This window comes from Herpailurus yagouaroundi, unplaced genomic scaffold, assembly GCF_014898765.1.
Source record: "Herpailurus yagouaroundi ecotype Mexico unplaced genomic scaffold, PumYag 186, whole genome shotgun sequence".
Lineage (NCBI taxonomy): Eukaryota > Metazoa > Chordata > Mammalia > Carnivora > Felidae > Herpailurus > Herpailurus yagouaroundi.
In genome coordinates, this window is record NW_024412417.1 from 7,161,997 (window position 1) to 7,183,163 (window position 21,167).

The window sequence follows — 21,167 nt, forward strand, 5'->3', positions numbered from 1 at the left end:
CACACACACACACACACACACACACACACACACACACACACACACACTGGCAGCATGTTATCCACACTGTATGGCATCTTGCTTTTTCACTTTCTGCTGAAAAACTTGGATGCTCCAGTTTGGATGCTATTCTATTTTATTACATAAAGAACTGCTTTGTTCTTTATAAAGGCTTTGCCCTGTAATTATTTGACAGTCATGTACTGAGTGCTACAGCCATTGTGTGGGGCCCTGGCATATGAGGTAAGGACCATGAAGTCCCCATTCTCAGGAACCCACACTAGTAGAAGAGGTGACTACCTGTCTAGTGAGCAGCACTGTGATGAATCAGGTGGAAGGGGAGGGGGAAACACCTGGTAGGGAGTCTGGATCTGCTCAGAAGGATCACAGGGGTTCACAGGAGAGGCTTCAGCGGCATCTTGAAGAGAAAGCCAGGGGCCCACAGGTAGACAAGGAGAGCAAGTACGTTTCAGGCAAAGGAAACAAGAAGTACCAGGTCCTCTAGAGCAGAAACTGGCATGACATTTTAGGGAACTGAAAGTGGTTTGTTATGGCTGGGGAGCAGGGTGTGTGTATAAATTAGACCTGACCAGTGGCTCTCCAACTTTTTGACTGCAACTCAGAGTTAAGAAATACATTTTACATCACCACACAGCATGTGCAAAACGGAAACAAAATTTCATGAAACAATATCCTCATTAAATGTACTGTTTTTTTTTCCCTACTGAATTCTATTCTTTTTTTTTTTTTTTTTTTTTAATGCCAGCTGTGATTCACTGCACTAATTTCACAAACCACTAATAGACACTATCTGCAAGTTGGGAAACTATGGACTATAGTGTCTAAAGACTCTGATTGTTGACTAAACAGCCTTTCCCTAATTTATATGACTGTGAACACTTTTTAAATTAGAATAGAATGACAAGAGTAAAGAAGCTTATTTGGAAATTCATTTGGCACCTACAGCATCTTAGACATTGTGCTATGTGCTAGAGGTATAGGGTCAAGGCAAAATAACATGGTCTCTACCCTCACAGAACCAAAATTTGGTCTCACAGATGAATTATGTGCTGCAATAACTTAAAAATGTGCATTTTAGTGTAACAGTAAAACATGCCTATTATAAAGAAAAATTCCAACTATGTAATAGTTGGAATAGTTAATCCCCTTTTCTTACAAGAAAAAAAAATCCTTAGGTGTGATATTGCCACTGTGACTATAAAATGTCATATTTTGAGATGTATAATGAAGTATTTTGGGGTGAAATGACATTTAATGTCTAGGATTCACTTTAAAATATCCTAGCCAAACCAAGAGGGAGATAGGAAACAAGACGGCAAAATATGATGCTTATTGGAGTTAGGTGAAAGATTCATGGGGGATTTTTTTTGGGGGGGGTGTTATTTATTTATTTTGAGAGAGACAGAGTACAAGCAGGGGAGGGGCGAGACAGAGAGAGAGAGAGAGAATCTCAAGCAGGCTGTCAGCGCAGAGCCTGAAGCAGGGGCTCAAAGCCACAAAAGTAAGATCATGACCTGAGCTGAAATCAAGAATCAGAGGCTTAACTGAGCCACTCAGGTGCCCATGGAGGATTATTATACTTGACTTTTGTGTATGGTGGGAAATTTTCACAATAGAGCCTATAAAAAAAAGAAAAATATGACATGATGTAGAATGTGGTTTATAACTCAGGTTTGGTGTTTTATACTAAATGCTAATATGTGTTCATTTTTCTTTTTATTTAGATATAAGTAAATTTTTCAGTAAATATAAGTAAATGCACCAAAGGGTTGATGGAGTCCCAACAAACCATTCAAAGCACTAAGTCTTCCTTCACAAAGTGCCCAAGAAGCTTCTTCTAAAGAGCAAGTTTGTGTCTACAGAGCACAAAGTAAAGCAAAATCATATAATCATGTGATGACAGGGAGTAGGGTGCACGATTCAGATAATTCAGTCTTTCCATGTATATTCTGACCTGAATTGTTCAGTTTGGCTGTTTCAAAACTTACAGTGCTTTAATAATTGTACATTCTTGGGGTGCTTGGGTGACTCAGTTAAGCATCAGGCTCTTGATTTTGATCTCAGGGTTCGTGAGTTTAAGCCCCACATCATGTTCTGCGCTGACAGTGCAGAGACTGCTTGGGATTCTCTCTCCCCTGTCTCTCTCTCCCTACCCTGTTTGCTCTCTCTCTCAAAATAGATAAATAAACTTAAAATTATTATTATTTTTTTTTTAATTATTTTTTTTAAAAAAGAAAAAAAATCCTCTGACCTTTTTGTGCATAAAGTTTCTGTATTTATTTCACTAGGGTAGAAGGACTAAATTTCCGGTTGGTTGAATCTCTGACCCATTGGGAACTGTTTTGGGGGAGTGTGACTTAGTTTCCCAGAGTTTGGTCACCCTTCTATGATGGCTAATTTTATCAACTTGATTTGGCTAAGGGAGACCCAGACAGCTGGTAAAACATTATTTCTGAGTGTGCCTGTGAGGGTGTCTCTGGAAGAGATTAGCATTTGAATCAGTAGACTGAGTAAAGAAGGTCACCCTTGCCAATGAGGTGGGGATCCTCCAGTCTACACTGAGGGTGTAGAGGAATAAGAATGGAATAAGGCAGAGAAAGAATAAATTTGCTCTTTCAACTTGAGCTGAGACATTTCTCTTTTCCTGCCCCTCAGATATTGGTGCTCCTGGTTGTTGGATTTCTGCCTCACCCGGGACCAACACCATCATTCCCCCCTATCCCCAGCCCCCATTCTCAGGCCTTTGGACTCAGACAGAACTATATTGCCAGCTTTCCTGGCTCTCCAGCTTACAGATCAGGCTCCATAATCACAGGAGCCAATTCCTAGGATAAATCTCCTCCTAATATCCTATGGCACAAGGCATTCCTGGTTCCGTTTCTCTGGAGAACTCTTGACTAATACGCCTATCTTGAACAATAGGTCCAATCAAATTTCTGATCAAATGCAGAAAAGTTGAGGCCCTGAGCCTCTGGTGCTTCACCCTGGTAATGCCACTTTGTGATGACACCCTGCTGAGCAGCCAGCCGGCTGGTCTCTCCAGATCGTAACTGCAACAAGGAGAGCTTTCAGGTGACTGAGGACACCGAACAATGCTCTTACTGCTGAGGTGACATAATCACTTTGGGCATATTTGTCAGATGCCTTTTGCCTGATTCTCCCAAGGCTATCCAGAGATTAGACTAAGATTCCAAGATTCTGGCATAGACTTCTGCTTCAATTTGGCTGTCCAGCTGGACTCTTAAACCTCTGAAGGAGCTGAAGAGAAAACTGTGAGGAAGTTGGATATGATCACACCTGAGGGAGAAGGTTTGATTTAAGTTGCTCACCATTCATCCAACAGATATTCCCTTCCCAGAGTGTCTGCAGATTGAAAGCTTCAGGGTGGTGGTGCATGGGGGCCACGGAGTTGAATGAAGTTCCGCCACCATATTTAAGATAGAGCCGGAATAGTTGGAACAATGTAAGCTTCATCAGTGTTCTCTGGAGAAGCAGGGCATTAAATTAAGTTAATCAATTAAGTTATTTAATTTTTTAAAATATAATTTATTGTCAAATTGGCTTACATACAACACCCAGTGCTCATCCCAACAAGTGCCCTCTCAATGCCCATCACCCATTTTCCCCTCTCCCCCACTCCCCCATCCACCCTCAGTTTGTTCTCTGTATTTATGAGTCTCTTGTGGTTTGCCTTCCTCCCTCTCTGTTTGTAACTATGTTTTCCCCTTCCCTTCCCCCATGGTCTTCTGTTAAGTTTCTCAAGATCTACATATGAGTGAAAACATGATATGTGTCCTTTTCTGACTGACTTATTTCACTCAGCATAATACCTTTCAATTCCATCCATGTTGCTGCAAAAGGAATGATTTCATTCTTTCTCATTGCCAAGTAGTATTCCATTGTATATATAAACCTCATCTTTATCCATTCATCAATTGATGGACATTTAGGCTCTTTCCATAATTTGGTTATTGTTGAAAGTGTTGCTATAAATATTGGGGTACATGTGCCCCTGTGAATCAGCACTCCTGTATCCCTTGGGTAAATTCCTAGTAGTGCTATTGTTGGGTCATAGGGTAGTTCTATTTTTAATCTTTTGAGGAACCTCCACACTGTTTTCCAGAGCAGCTGCACCAGTTTGCATTCCCACCAACAGTGCAAGAGGGTTCCCGTTTCTCCACATCCTCGCCAGCATGTGTTGTTTCCTGAGTTGTTAATTTTAGCCACTCTGACTGGTGTGAGGTGGCATCTCCGTGTGGCTTTGATTTGTATTTTGAAGCTGGGCATTTTATAGCAATTGTGTTTATCTAGGGTTACACATATACGGGGAATCAGATTAACTTACTTGTATTTAATTGGAAAGAAATTTGGAGACAGTGAAAAGAGGATTTACTGACTCCTATGGCTGCTAATGTATATTTGTGGAAATGCCGTGTTTGACTTTATTTGTGAGTGGTTTTATATTTCCAGTATATTTGGTTCCTGATCTACTTATAAAATGTTTCTGAGCCTGTTCTGCTTTCTTCTAACACTTCCTGATAAAAATATCTTTTGCTCTCAGTCTAGAGCTTTGTTTCTCCGGAAGGATATATGTTACTTTCTTTCTTCTCTATTCATTTTCTATTCAGGCCAAGGCAATTCCCATTATTTGTTGAACATGTGCTGCGAGCGCCTCAGAGCAGAAACTGAGTCTCACTGTCTTTCTTTTTCCCTCTGTGCACATGGGAGAGCAATGAAGAAGAGTTAACTTTTATTGAGCACTTACTACACAGACTTAAGCCCTGCATCCAGTGTATTTATTATCTGGGAGGGAGAGATGGCCAAGAATGCAAACAGCCAAAATAAGAAGGAAAGTCTATAACAGGCCACTAGGAGTCACAGTTAGAGTTCTGAGAAGGATCCTATTTGGTCTGAAGGTTTAGTAAAATTTTTAGAGATGCATATGAAATTGAATTGGGCCTGGAATGATTGTTAGGATTTCAATGTTTCTTTCACATTATTGGTCACCCTTTATGCAAGGTGCTGGGATTCAAAGTCTATGTCTAGCTGAGGACTCATTGAGACTCTTTTGGGAGCAAGTAAACAAAATCAGCTCATGCAGGCTTAAGCAAAAAAGGCACTTGAATGGCTGGTACAATTGTGAGTTCCAGGAAAGAAGGTGACATCAGGTGGCATCAGTCAAATAATGTGATCCCTGCCTGGGTTTCCATCCCCCCCAGCCCCCCATTTCAACTGGCTTCCTTTATGTGGAAGTGGTTAGAAGTCAAGGTGTGGAAACTGGCCACAGACAACTTCTGGATGACATCATCTCAGCCAGTAGACCTAAGAGAGAGAGATCTTTTCACTTTCCACGTATATGATCCTGAGAAAAGATGCTGATTGGCCTGGTTTGGGTCATGTGCCCACAACTATAGCCTGATGGTCCTGGAGCCGCACTGGGAGTCATGCCAGATCCAGATGAGTGAAGAAAGGGCAATTATCTAACTGCACGGTGGATCTGTTGCCAAAAAAAGAGAGGGGCCATGGTAGAAGGGATGTTGGGCAGATGAGTACAGCAGATACCCTTGACAAATGTAAACAAAAAAGTTAGAATAAAATGTGGCAAGGGCTGTAATAGACATGTGCATTAAGTACCATAAGAATGCTGCTAAAGGAGTGTGATTTATGTCATGGAAGAGGACATTCCTGAGGGTGTAAAATACATAAGCAGTGGACAGAGGTAAGAAAGCAATGGAGAACTTATAGTCCAATTTGGTTCACTATTGGGTAGGTCTACCAAGAGGAACAGAAGGGACAGAAGATGATGGGGGAGGTTTTGGGAATATGTCTGAAGTGGGACACATTTGGACCCCACTGGGGAAGGCTTTTAATGCGAGCTCAGTCTTTACTTAAGTTGGTGGATTCAAAGGGAGGGACGTGATTGAAATTGTACTTCAAAAATGCTCCCCTGATAAGTGTGGGTGGCATACGGTAATGCTCTCCACTTCCTAACCCCTCACCCTGCTGGCCACTCCTCCCCCACCTTCAGAGCCCTGGGCCCCCTGGTAACTTCCCATGGCTTTTGCCTCTTCAGCCTTCAACTCTCCTGCACCTTCAATTTTGTACCATCTGGGGAAACCCTAACTCAGAGCAGGCCCCTCCTTCCATGCTCTCTCTAAATCTGACTCCGGTAGCTGAGCAGTGCTGGAGAAAGTCACCTATCACTGCAAGACAACCCACCTTCACTCCTCATTCCCTTTCCCACATGCTGACTTCAAACCTTCTCCACTCTTTTCAACTTCTCTCCTTCAGTCTCACCCCCCCTGCTGCCCCCAGCTGGTGGATCTCACCTTCTACTTCACAAGAGAACTGAATCCCCAATCGCCCTCATCTCTCCTTCTCTTCCTTTTGCTTTTTAGGGGCAGTTCCTCTTCCTGTCTCAGCCCAGCCACTGAACCCATGCTTTGGACTCTGCTGCTCTGCCTCAAGCAAGTTGCCCTTAGACGATCCCTTCATTCTTCTGTGATCAGTATCTTCCCCATCAACATCAAACATATTCAATTCTCTCATCTTATCAAACTTCTTGACGGACTTAGCTACAACCACCCACATTTCCTCCTCTTTTACTTACTCCTCAACCCACCCTGTCTGACTTCTACTACCATATTTCCATTGATCAGTTCTTGCTAAGGGGATCAGTTCACTTATTCACCTTTAACATTCTTAATTAACTACTTTCTCCTTTGATAAACTTTCTTTTCCTTGACTCCATGAGGCCACACTCTCTTGCTCTAGTCATTATTATTTTTTTGTGGTAAAACATACATAACATAAAACTTGTGTTTTTAACCATTTTTAAATATACAATTCCGTGTCATTAACAACATTCACCATGTTGTGCAACCATCACCACTATCTCTTTCCAAAACTTTATCACCCTGAACAGAAACTCTGTTCCCATTAATACATAGCTTCCCATCTCTCCCTTCCCCAAACCCTGCTAGTTCCTATGAACTCGCCTATTTTAGATACCTCATGTAGGGGCGCCTGGGTGGCTCAGTCGGTTAAGCGGCCGACTTCGGCTCAGGTCATGATCTCGCGGTCCATGAGTTTGAGCCCCGCGTCGGGATCTGTGCTGACGGCTCAGAGCCTGGAGCCTGTTTCAGATTCTGTGTCTCCCTCTCTCTGACCCTCCCCTGTTCATGCTCTGTCTCTCCCTGTCTCAAAAATAAATAAAACGTTAAAAAAAATTAAAAGAAAATAGATACCTCATGTAAGTGGAATCATATAATTTGTCCTTTTGTGTTTGGCTTATTTCACCTATAATGTTTCCAAGACTCATCCATTTTTAGCACGTAAGAACTTTCTTTCTTTTTATGACTGAATAACATTCCACTGTATAGGTATACTACATCTGTTGATATACCTTTTGGCTTTTGTGAATAATGTTACAATGAACATTGGCATACAAGTATCTGTTTGAGTCCTTGTTTTCAATTAATTTGGACATATACCTAAGAGTGAAATTTCTGGGTCATATGGTAATTATATGTTTAGCTTTTTGAGGAAACCCCATACTGTATTCCACAGTGGCTATGCCATTTTCTGATCCCACCAGCAATATATGAGGGGTCCAATTTCTCCACATCCTCACCAACACATTATTTTACATTCTATAAATTATGGTCATTATATTAGTTTGCTCAGTCTGCCATAACAGAATGCCACATATAGGTGCCTTAAACAACATACATTTCTTTTCTCATAGTTCTCAAGGCTAGAGGTCCAAGATCAAGATGCCAGTAGGGTTGGTTTCTGATTAGGTCTCTCTTCCTGGCTTGCAGACAGCAACTTCTCACTGTGTCCTCACATGGCCTTTTTTCTGTGCATATGCAAGTAGCGAGAAGGTGTCTCTTTCTCTTCTTATAAGGACATCACTGCTATTGGATTAGGGCCCCACTCTTAGTACTTCATTTAACTTGAATTACCTCCTTACAGGCCCCATCTCCAAATACTGTAACATTGGGGGTTAGGGCTCCAACATACAATTTGGGTGGGGAAACACAAATTAGTCCCTAACAGTCATCCTAATAGGTGTGAGGTAATATTTCATTGTGGTTTCTCTAGACATTTTTTTTTTAATCTCCTTTGATGATTCAACTTCTTTGATGAATCTCGTTTTAATGTTGTAGGTGTCAAGGCCTGTCAAGACTTGTCCAGAAGCCCTCTCCTCTTCTCATCCCATACTCTCTCTCTAGGCCGTTTTGTTTTCCCTTATGATTTCAGTTACATGCCAATGAGTCCTAATTTTAAAATGGAGGGGCGCCTGTGTGGCTCAGTGGGTTGAGCATCTGACTCAATTTTGGCTCAAGTCATGATCCCAGGGTCTTGGGATTGAGCCCCTACATTCATTATTCATTTCTACACTGAGCATGGAGCCTGCTTGAGATTCTCTCTCTCTCTCTCTCTCTCTCTCTCTCTCTCTCTCTGCCCCTCCCCACCACTGGTGTGGTCTCTCTAAAATTAAAAAAGAAGAAGAAGAAGAAGAAGAAGAAGAAGAAGAAGAAGAAGAAGAAATCTCTTCTGAATTCCAGACTTCTATTATCAACACTATTCAATATTGGGATGCTTTATGTGTTGTCTATGTGTAAATAAACTTTTGTAGTGCTTACTATGTGCCAGGCACCATTTTAAGTGCTTTAGGTTCAGCTCATTTTCTCCTCATGACAACCGTATGAGAAAGGTCATATTATTCCTAGTTACAGGTGAGGGGGCTGTGGCTAACAGATTTACATTAATGTGAGTGTGCTCCCGTAGCCGGTAAGGAGCACAGCCTAGCTTCAAACCCAGGCAGATGGCTTCATAGTCCATGCTTAACTACCTTGTGATGCTGTTTCTCAAATAGCCCCTTAAACTCAGCTTGTCCAGGGTCAAAGTTCTGATTTTCCTTCCTGTATTAGTTTCCTAGAGCTACAATCACAAAGTACCACCAACTGGGTGGCTTAAAAAAACAGAGATTTGTTGTCTCCCAGTTTTGCAGGCTACAAGTCTGAGGTCTAGGTGTTGGCAGGGCTGGCTCCTGCTGAGGGCAATGAGGAATATTCTGTGTCATGCCTCTCTCCTGGCCTCTGGTAGCACAGGTATGCCTTGAACTATAGATGGTGTTCTCCCTGTGTCTCACATGGTCTTCTCTCTGTGCTTGTCTCTTTCCAAAATCCACCCCCCCCCTCCACCTTTCAAAAGGTTATTTGAGAGAGAGAGAGAGAAAGAGAGCAGGGGAGGAACAGGAAGAGAGGGAGACAGAGAGAATCCCAAGCAGGCTCTGTGCTCTGTGTAGAGCCTGAAATGGGGCTTGGTCTCAAGACCGTGAGATTGTGACCTGAGCCAAAATCAAGAGTTGGACGCTTAACTGACTGAGCCACCTACTGGGCGCTCCCCAAATTCTCCTTTTAGTAAGGACAGCAGTCATTTTGGATTAGGACCCACACTAATGTTAACTTGGTTACCTCTGTAAAGACCCTATTTCCAAATAAGGTCACATGCTGAGATACTGGCAGTTAAGATTTTAACATACCCTTTCTGAGAGGACACAGTTCAACAGATAACAATCCCCAAACCTGGCCTACCATGTTTTCCTAGCTCAGTGAATACCTTAATCATTTGTTCAAGTCAGAAACCTAGGAGTCATCCTGGCACTTCACTCTCCTTCCCCCCCTGCCCCACCATGTCCAATGCACTGCCAAGTTCCGTTATGGCTCCTAAGTCACTCTTCATATCTTCACTGCCCTCCATCTCCATTGCCACCATGATAGGTCGTGCTCTCATTCTCTCTCACCTGGACTTCCACAATAGCCTAGAAGTGGTTTCTACCCACCCTCCAATTCAATCTCTATGTTGTAGCCAGAGTGATCTTCCAAACCAGTTCTGGCATCTGACTGTATCCACCCATCCTCATTCCCTTCCTGAATTAAAATGCTTTGTTGGCTTCCCACTTGCTGTTAGGATATAAACCAAAATCCTTAACCTGGCCCATGAAGCCTCCCATGACCTGCCCTGGCTGCCCTCCCTCGCTCCATGCAGGCCACAATTCCCCTTCCTGTGCTTCTCTTTGCTTCTGAAGGAGCCTGGCTCCCTCCCACCACTGGCACTTCACCCTTCCATATTCTGTGCTTAAATGCTCTCTCCAGCCATTTCTCTCCTCTTTCTAATCTCCTTGATCTCTCAGCTCCTGTCCTTTTCTCTGGGAAAACTTCCCTGGCTCTCAAAGTTGGTTCAATTTCCTTTATTATACTCTCTTATTGACCTGTGTTCCTTTTCTTCACTGCTTTTCCTTCTGTTTGAATTAGGCTCATTCTCAGTGGCCTTCACCAAACTGTCAGCTCCACGAAGAAAAGACCTGTTCTGTTCACTACTGTAGGCACTGCGCCTGTCGTGGACTACACACATTCAGTACGTATTTGCTGAGCAAATGAATAGATAGAGAGCTGCTTATTCTTCATTTGCCCTTACCCAATCCATTCCCTACTTCTCTGTACAGGGAGGCTGACCCTTGCAGATTGCAGATCTGATTCTGTTTGGCCGTCTGGCTTCTGAGTTGGAGCAGAGCATGGCTCCAATAGATCACAATGGCAGAAGAAGAGAGACGTTTCCCAGCTGCTTCCTTCCATGGTTGTAGCTCCTAAGGGGCAGGCAGCTCTGGAATATTTTGGCCCTAGACATGGTTGTAGTTTCCCACTGCTACTAGTTTCTGGATGTCTCCCTATTGCTTAAAAGAATTCTTTACCTTGCCCACAACTCTGTGAGTAGATCTCCCGTGATCTGGCTAATAACATAGAAAGACCAGTTAAAAGACTACTGTCCAGGCAGTGAGGGCCCGTACCAGATACTCAGAAGAGAAATATGGGGAGAAGTATATGATAAATGAATCCTATACAGTTTAGTAACTGATTCCATGTATGAACTGCATGCTCTCTGGGGCCAGGAATTGTATTTCATTCATTCTTTAACCCCAATGCCTAGCTCTTAGTACATGCTCAATAAATAGTGGTGGAATGATTGTTTGGAAGGGTCAACAAAGGTTTAAGCCTGTGTGATTTCCCTTAAAGAAAGGGGAAATCAAGTCAACTTACAAGCAGTAAAGTAACAGTAAGAATGACACAGAAAGATACTGTAGAAATAGAATCATTTTTAGGGTCAGATGGATCTAAAGCCCAATTTTCCCACCCAACCTCGGGCAAATGACTTGACATCTCTTTTTGAGGTCAGTTTCCTACTTTGTAAAATGGGAGTAAAACTTTCCAACTCATAGAGCTGCTATGAGGAATACTTGAGATTATATATTCAGAGCATACACCCACCCTGAGTGAGACCCTCACCAAGCTAGACATCTTGAGGTGTGACACAGAGACCCAAAGACATCAGGGACATTCAGAGGGTTTCTCTTGAAGTATATTTCAGGTCACCATGAAACAAACCATTAGTTGTGGCTGTTATGCTCCTTCCTGGAATACCACTGCAGATTTTAAAATCTTCCTCAACCTGCCCGCTGTGGAATCCTAGAAAGTTACAGCTTGTGCCATTGTTCCTCAGTAGCTTGCATTTTAGCTCTTAGAACTCTGGGCTCTTCAGAGTGGGGCTGACGCTATGAGCCTTCCTCCTTTTATTGTGCTTTTACCTTAGGTACTTGTGTTAACACCAGTGGGAATACATTAACTCTGTAGCAGAGATGGAATTCAGACTCAAACCTTCCTTTCACCTTTGGTGCCCTTTATATCTTTTTCTCCTCTATTCTTCTCTGAATTCCCTTGGTCAAACCAATGCTATGGGTCTCAAAGATATAATTTCCCAACTGGACAGCTGCCTTCATATTTTAGTCTGTTAAGAGGTCTCAAAATGGTTGTTTCTATTACTCTGTACTGAATTTGCTGAAAGAACCATAAATGCTTCCCCAGGAGACAATGCAGTTATGGGGATTGGGCAAATAAGAAGTTCCCTTTCAGAATATTTGTAATTCAGATAATGACCTCTGTTGACCTGCTGCCCAGGATTAACCTTCCCTTCTAAGTCATGACAGTTGACTTTCTTATCATTCTAGTTGTCACTCCTTTCTCCTTTAAGACATCTCTGTAAGACCTGTCTTTCAAAGCACCTCTATCTGTCAAGTTTTATTTCAGCATTCCAAGCCTCAGGTGTCCAAGAACACTGGTTCATCATGCAGGCTACTCTGGTTGAATATTCATAGCTTCACACGCGTGCTATTTCTATAAGTTTACCAAAGCAAGTTAGTGACTTCATGCAGAGAAAGTATGCTTTAGGGTGCAGATATTATATATCTGAAATATGTATTAACACGTGGAAATAGTAAGATTGAAATACCCCTTAAAATTCACAAAATCCAATATAGAGGCAAAAAAAAAAAAACAACCCAACAAAAAAATGTTGCAATGAGTTTTCATTTGAAGCATACAATTCATTCTTTCCTGTAACCTCCTTTTCTGGATTTCTTAGTCTATAGTTTCTTAGGTTTATATGCAAATACTCTTGCTTAAAAAAAAAAAAAAAAAGAAAATACTCTTGCTACCTCATGGAAATATTTGCATTCTAACCAAATAATTTCAGAACTTTTCAAAGGCTGAAGATCCGTTGCCTCCATTATTTTTGAGGTTCCTAGTATAGTACATTTTTTTAAATGAGGTTTGAAAATTACTGTGTTTTGAATGTTTACATTTTTAATAATCAATGCCTTTAATACAAAAAAAAATTACAATACAAAACAGTTGTGCTTGTCAGAAGAAAATTTAAAGATTTAATTTTTAGAAGCTACTTTTAAAAGTTTGTTTGTTTGTTTGTTTATTTATTTATTTATTTATTTATTTATTTATTTTTGAGAGAGAGAGAGAGCAAGTGCATGAGGGGCTAAGAGAGTAGAGAGAGAGAATCCCAAGCAGGGTCCAGGCCAATTCAGGGCTTGATCTCATGAACCATGAGATCATGACCTGAGCTGAAATCAAGAATCAGATGCTTAACTGACTGAGACACGCAGGCACCCCAAGATTTACTTTTTAAAATCTATAGTACACTAAAGGTGATATACTTTAGTCAGGGATCTCAATTTTAAATTTGGATGAGGCTGTCTTATTTCAATCCCATCAGCATATTTTTGTGTAATCTCTTTTGGAGGTAATGTCAAAAGCCTAAATGCAAGCCCCTTTATAAATGTAAGGACTGGGCCAGATAGCTTTCCAGCTCTGTGCCCGCTTCTTCTCCTCTTCCCTTCCCTCACCATAAACTGAGAATATTTAATCAATAATGGGGAAAGTACATTATTATTTAGTAATACATAGCGAATTAAAGATGATGATCATCAGGTCTTATCCATTACCAGTTGTGTAAAGAAAAACCTTGAATAATCCTAGCTTGGGAAGTGTAACAAAGGGCAAATTCTAAGACCAGTTTCTCCCCCAGATGCTGAAGCCTAGGCTTTTCTTTCTTTCTTTCTTTCTTTCTTTCTTTCTTTCTTTCTTTCTTTCTTTCTTCCTTCCTTCCTTCCTTCCTTCCTTCCTTTCTTTCTTTATTTCTTTTATTGAGAGAGAGGGGGAGCAAGTGAGTGAGGGAGGGGGGGTGGGGGAGGTGGGTAGAGAGAGAATCCCACAAGGGGTAGAGAGAGAGAGGGAGAGAGAAGTGGGGCTCACCTGAAGCAGGGCGCGTGTTCACCCGATGTGGGCCTTGAACTCACAAACTGTGAGATCAGGACTTGAGCCAAAGTTAGATGCTTAACTGGGTGAGCCACCCAGGTACCCAAAGCTTAGGCTTTTCTTAGCTAACTTTTATAGTATTGGTTTGATAAATCTTGTTTAGATCACAAGCTCCTTACGAGGAACTCTATTTATCCTGAGCTGTTACTAAAAACAGTAATTAATGTTATTGGGTAGTTCCCATTTAAACTGTTCAAGATTTTTTTAAGTTTATTTTTATTTATTTTGGGAGAGAGAAAGAGAGCAGTCACACATGCAAGAGAGCTGGAGGGAGGCAGAGAGAGAATCCCAAGCAGGCTCTGCACTGTCAGCCCAGAGCCTGACTCAGGGCTCCATCTCATGAACTGGGAGATCATGACCTGAGCCGAGATCAAGAGTTGGCCACTTAACTGACTGAGCCACCCAGGCACCACTCAACTGTTTAAGATTTAAACAATTGTCCATTTATGATATGGGCTACACTAACACTTACACATACATATTATAAATGTGGAAATATTCTGAACTCTGTGCTTGTGAACACAGATGCTATCATTGTTAGCCAACATATAATACATACATACAAGGACACATAAGTAAATACTGTTCACTCAAATGACTGCCTTTAATTTGGAAACACTCTGTCTCAATTTTAGTAGCATAGGAAAGACACTCAACCATCTGTGTGTAATTTGTAGCTGAAATTACCCTTTCCTGTAGATGAGTTGGCTGTTTCATGGTATAGTTGGAAAACTATAGAAACCAGGTATAGTTGGACTTAGATCCTTAGCCATCTTGTCCAGGGAACTCTGGGTCAGTGGGGCATGGGAGAGAGAGGGTGGGTGGTGCAGGAGAGACCCTCAAAGCAGCAGCAGAGAAAGGTCTAGGGACCAGAGTCATCCTAAGAGGCTAAGAAATCTCACTGTAACCTCATCTGCTCCAGGCCAGCTGGGGCAGAAAGTGGATAAATGAAGGTCAAGCAGCCTGGGTCTGAAGTTGAGCTTCTCCTTTTTGTAAAGGAGAAAGAGCCAAGTGGAGATGTAATTTCAGCAGAGATCACACAAGAGGGCAGAGAACCGAGCGTTTAGAGAATAAAAGGAATTGATATGTATTATTTCTCTATTACACACCCAGAAAAATCATTTTGAGTGTCAACTTCCCCTTAAACATATTTAAAAGCTTATTAAACAAGTAATAACTATTTATTAATGTTATTTTAAAACATTTTATGCATTTTTAAAGTAATTTTTCTTCTTAACAAAGAATGATCCTCCCCACAAAACACACTGTATTGAGTTAATATGACTGCAAATTCCCCAGCACATAGAATAGACCAGAAAGGCGAAGTGGTCTTATGCATTGCTTTTCTGAAAAAGAAAACAGAATTGTCCTGTTTTTGTTTTTTTAATTTTTTTTTCAACGTTTATTTATTTTTGGGACAGAGAGAGACAGAGCATGAACGGGGGAGGGGCAGAGACAGAGGGAGACACAGAATCGGAAACAGGCTCCAGGCTCTGAGCCATCAGGCCAGAGCCCGACGCGGGGCTCGAACTCGCGGACCGCGAGATCGTGACCTGGCTGAAGTCGGACGCTTAACCGACTGCGCCACCCAGGCGCCCCCTGTTTTTGTTTTGAATGTTTATTTCTTTTTGAGAGAGAGAGAGAGAAAGAGAGAGAGGGGGAGAGAGAGAGCAGGGGAGGGGCAGTGAGAGAGGGAGATACAGAATCCAAAGCAGGCTCTAAGCTCTGAGTTGTTAGCAGAGAGCCAAATGCGGGACTCGAACTCACAGACTGTGAGATCATGACCTGAACTGAAGTTAGGACACTTAACTGACTGAGCCACCAGGCGCCCCTGGAATTGTCTTTTTAAGAAATACAATTGAGGGGGGGGCCTGGGTGGCTCAGTCAGTTAAGAGTCCAGCTTCGGTTCAGGTCACGATCTCAGGGTTTGTGGGTTCGAGCCCCATATCAGGCTCTATCTATGCTGACAGCTCAGAGCCTACTTGGGATTCTCTCTTTCTCCTTCTTTCTCTGCCCCTCCCCCACTCACACTTTCTCTTTCAAAATAAATAAATAAACTTAAAAAAAAGGAGATACAATTGGTAAGTTGAAAACAATGAAAAGGAAAATATATCCATTAGAAAAAAGAGACCCTAATGATTGAACTTCTTGTTCTCCTTTAATAAATGCTAGTTTCTCTAGGTGGGTGTTACCACCTAGAATGACAGTAATCCTGAATAATGCAAACACAGGTATAATTATTTGGAACATCAACTGTTTTAACTAAGATGGCTGCAAAGTTGTTTTGTGTTGTTTGTTGTCTGCTTTTGTAACTGGAGATCTAGATTATAATTTTCAAGGGCTCTATGGATAAATGCTCCAATGTAAAGTGAGGGACTTTAACTGGAACACACTTTAAGATCTTTTCTTATTCTAAAACTAGGATTCTACTTTCATAAAATTTAGAAAGTTTTGTAGCAATATTTGTAGGTAATTTCCCCCCAGAATTTCTTTCATTTCTCTTTGACAACAAAAAAATGAAAAGGAATATGTTCCTGAGGGAATCTGCGACTGTTTGCTCAGACAAAATCAGCCATCATTCAAGGTTACACAGTGATTGTGTGGTAGAGAACAGATTGGCAATTATTTGGTTTTAAATTCTGAACTTGAAATTAAAATGAGAAAAAGTTCCATTAAGTGTCTTAAAAACCCCCACTGGTGTGAGTCTGTCTACAGTTGCAAATGAGGGTCTTTAGCTGTGCCAAGTGGGCTCTCCAGGGAGCAGGTGCTGAGATGGGGAAGGGGTGGAAAAGGCTTCTGGGGGAGTAAAAGGTGAAGACAAAGGGGAGGCAAGCCAGCTTGGGCAGGGGGAGCCCTCCAACCCAGGCCAACTTGACAAAGGCTTTGCCAAAATCAGAGATGCTCAAAGCACAGCTTACATGGTAAAGAGCCCTTTATCTGGCGAAAAGATCCAGCTCTTGTACAGGGCTTGCCTCAGGCATTGCTGGGGACTTCCCTGGGAAGAGCAGAACCCCTCCATACCCCCCTCCAAAAACAAAAACCAAAAACACCAAAAGAACAAAAAAACAAACCTACAGCAGATCCTGAAGGAGGTATAAGCTGGAGGCTATCAGTCAACCTATGCGGCTCCCAGCTGGTGGGGAGGCGGGGGTAGAGAGGGATACCAGTGCCCTGTGCTGGGTGAGCCTCCCCTCACTCTCAAACCCCTCAAATCTCGCCCATTTCCCTGACCGGCATCTTCTCCCTTACCCTAGAAGTCTAGTTTCTTCTCACTTTTTAAAAAATTTTTGTTTAATGTTTATTCGAGGGACAAAGAACTTGTGGGAGAAGGGCAGAGAGAGAGACACACACAGAATCTAAAGCAGGCTGCAGGCTCCCGAGCTGTCAGCACAGAGCCCCACGCAGGGCTCAAACCCACAAACCATGAGATCACGACCTGACCCGAAGTTGGACGCGCAACCGACTTAGCCACCCAGGCGACACTCTTCTCACTTTTTTTTCCCACAGAGCAGTTAGTACGATAAAAATAATTCTTTCCTAGTGAGAGGAGTCAACTTTTATATTCAAAGAGGCTTACCTACTACCTGGTCTTTCCCCTGGCTATAAATATGAAATATAAAGCTGCTCCCTTAATATGAGAAAGTGGTTGTAGCAAATTCTTGCTCTAAATAGGACTTTCTCCTTTATTTTTTTTAAATGTTTATTTTTGAGAGAAAGGCAGGGGAGGGGCAGGGAGGGAGGGAGACAGAGAATCCGAAACAGGCTCCAGGCTCTGAGCTGTCAGCACATAGCCCCATGTGGGGCTCAAACTCACAAACCGCGAGATCATGACCTGAGCCAAAGTCAGATGCTCAACTGACTGAGCCACCCAAGCACCCCAGGATTTTGTCCTTCTTCTATTATTATTGTTTTTACCAGTTATTTATTCTTGAGAGACAGAAAGAGACAGAGCACAAGGGGGGCGGGAGGGGCAGAGCAAGAGGGAGACACAGAATCTGAAGCAGGCTCCAGGCTCTGAGCTGTCAGCACAGAGCCCGATGCGGGGCTTGAACCCACAAACCACGAGATCATGACATGAGCTGAAGTTGGATACTTAACTGTCTGAGCCACCAAGGTGCCCCTCTCCTTCTTATTATAAACACAAACAACTAAGGATGGCAAAAACAGAGAGTGACATTTGGGAGCAAAAGCTGACAGGTTTACTGCCCTGGATACACTCCCGCCCTTCTGACTTCTTGCCTTCTCAGCTTTGGGGCTTAATGGTTTACCTACACCAGAGACTGATTTAGGGTAGGAGTGGTAGAAGCTGAAGAATCATTTTCTTAAATATTCACAACTAAATCCCTAAAACAGCATTTTGAGGAATCTGACTACATCCCTTGCCTCTACATGCCATTTGATAAATGTTGATTGTGCTATTTAATTAATTCTGTAGAGAACAGGAATTTTACTCCATAAATTCAAAAGTACAAGAAATAGCATATTCTTGATTTTTTAAAAACCAAATGGGCACCCCTGTGTCTTCCCTATATTGAAATTTGGGGGTTTTATTGATATGTATCATTTTGAGGGATTCTTTTATAGGATAGATTCTTAAACATGGGATTTTTAGGACAGGAGGTCAATATATTTCAAATCTGAACATACAGTTCCATATACTGCCCCACACCCAGAAGTATGAAAGTTCCTGATTATCTACACCCTCACCAGCCTGGAAGTTATCAATCTGTTCAACTTTTGCCAAGCAGATGGGCAAAAATTCAATTTTGTTATTATTTTAATTTGCATTTCCCTGGCTACTGGTAATAGTGAGCAACTTTTTTTAAAGTCTATTTATTTATTGAGAGAGAGAGAGAGAGAGAGAGAGAGAGAGAGAGAGAGAGAGAGAATGATGAATCCTAGGCAAGTTCTGCACTGCCAGCACAGAGCCTGATGTGGGGTTTGAACCATGAGCCATGAGATCATGACCTGAGCTGAAATCAAGAATCAGAGGTCCAACCGAATGAGCCCTCCGGGATCCCCCAGGATGGAGCAGCTTGTAACGTCTCTATGGCACCTGCACTTCCTTTGGTCCACTGGCTCATTTGTCTTCTTACTGATTTATAAAAGCCTTATGTAAGTAAGGGCTCTTAACTCTCTTTTGTGTAGTATGCGACAAATATTTTCTTTTACCACTTGTCTTTTGACTGTCTATGGGCTAGCAAAGACAGAGCCTCCTGCCCCTCAGCTCACAGTCCAAAGGGGGCATCAGATGAAAGATGGATAATAATAAGACCACTTGATAAAGTTATATACAGATAATTCATCACAATAAATGCCACAGGGGGCACTCCTAATATCTTCAGCAGGCAAAACTTGTTTTCATGTTAAAAAAATGCTTTTTAATGCGTAATGAACACAAGGTAACTCCATTGATGGCCACTGGCATACTTTTGTCATGAAGTCAGGCATAAAGATCACTACTTTAAGATTTTGCAAGAACTTGACCACTTTTAACCTCATTCAACTTCTACCACTTCTCACATGTCCTCTCTCAACCTACCACCCCCAAATTCCATTCTTCCTCCAAGTGTTTCTATCCAGTCTTCTACTTTCAAAGTAATGGTATTTGTTAGTCTGTAATAGAGATTTTGGATAGATCTCCAGTGAGTCTTAGACTCTGAATATGCACATCAAAGAAACTGGAGAAGCCTTAGTGTCTTCAAATACTTGACTTTGCAAAGAGAAGTTTCAGACTTTAATATTTTTAAATTGGAGAATCTATTTTCTTGTTTAGTATTCACTTGTTTACCAAATATTAGATTGCATACCTTCTATATGCTTAGGCACTGTTTTAAATAGTGTGGATGCAGGGGCGCCTGGGTGGCGCAGTCGGTTAAGCGTCCGACTTCAGCCAGGTCATGATCTCGCGGTCTGTGAGTTCGAGCCCCGCGTCGGGCTCTGGGCTGATGGCTCGGAGCCTGGAGCCTGTTTCCGATTCTGTGTTGTGTCTCCCTCTCTCTCTGCCCCTCCCCCGTTCATGCTCTGTCTCTCTCTGTCCCAAAAATAAATAAAAAACGTTGAAAAAAAAATTTAAATAGTGTGGATGTAACATTATATCCAGATGTTCATGGAGTTTACATCTTAGTTGGGTGAGAGAGAGACATTAAATGATAAAAATAGGGGCACCTGGGTGGCTCAGTTGGTTAAGTGTCTGACTCTTGATCTCAGCTCAGGTCATGGTCTCACGGTTCGTGGGATTGAGCCCTGTGTCGGGCTCTGCGCTGACAGCATAGAGCCTGCTTGGGATTTTTTCTCTCCTTCTCTCTGTCCCTCCCTCACTCTCTTTCAAAATCAATAAATAAACTTAAAAAATGGTAACATAAGTTTATGTCAATGGTGATACATACTATAAAGAAGAATAAGACAAGAAGAGTGGTATGAGTTGAACTGTGTCCCCCCAAAAGATGCTGAACTCCCAGTACCTGTGAATGTGACCTTATTTGCAAATCAGATCTTTGCAGATGATCAAGTCATGATAAGGCCATTAGTGTGGGCCCTAATCCAATAACAAGCGTCCTTATGAAAGGAGAAATTTGACACAGAGAGACATGTACAAAGGGGGAACACGGCATGAAGATGAAGGCACAGATCTGGATTATGCTTCTACATGCCAAGGAACGTCAAAGATTGCCAGCAAACCACCAGAAGCTAGGAGTGGAACATGGAATAGGTTCTCCCTCATGGTCTTCAGAAGAAACTGACTCTGGGGTACCTGGGTGGCTCAGTCAGGTAAGTGACTGACTTTAGCACAGGTCATGATCTTGCAGTCCATGAGTTTGAGCCCCATGTCAGGCTCTGTGTTGACAGCTCAGAGCCTGGAGCCTGCTTCGGATTTTGTGTCTCTCTCTCTCTCTGCCCCTCCCTGGTTCATGCTCTCTCTCTCTCTAAAAAATAAATAAACAGTTTTAAAAAATAATAAAAAAAAAAGAACAAACTGACTCTATCAACACTTTAAACTCAGACTTCTAGCTTCCAGAACTGTGACACAATAAATTTCTATTGTATAAGACTTCTAGATTGTATTTTGTTATGACTGCCCTAGGAAACTAATACCAACAGGGATATTCAGATTTTAGATGGGGTGATGAGGGAAGTTTCCATATGAAAAGAGAACAGAATACGGTCAAGAAGATAACTGGGAGAAGCATAGACCAGACAGAGGGAAGAACAGGTGCAAATACTCTCTGGTGGGAGCACATGAGTGGCAAGTGTAAGGACCACCAAGGTCAGGTTTCCTGATGCATTGTGAGCAAAGGGAAGGAAAGGGGGAGGTTAGAGATAAGGTCAGACCACATAGGGACCAACTGTCCATGTGTGTACAGTCGTCTTCTTCCCTGGGAAAGAAGAGAAGCCATTAGAGGGCTGTGGGCA

The 21,167-nt window shown here is 42.2% G+C and overlaps 1 long non-coding RNA gene across 5 annotated transcripts in view; it reads right to left on the reverse strand.

Moving 5' to 3' along the window:
• Nucleotides 1-21,167, reverse strand: part of LOC121042724 (uncharacterized) — an 86,794-nt gene that overhangs the window by 48,692 nt on the left and 16,935 nt on the right. For all 5 annotated transcript variants that reach the window (XR_005796401.1, XR_005796404.1, XR_005796402.1 and 2 more), the window contains exon 4: nt 3,351-3,504. This is a non-coding gene — a long non-coding RNA (uncharacterized LOC121042724). The remainder of the gene's footprint in view (nt 1-3,350; nt 3,505-21,167) is intronic.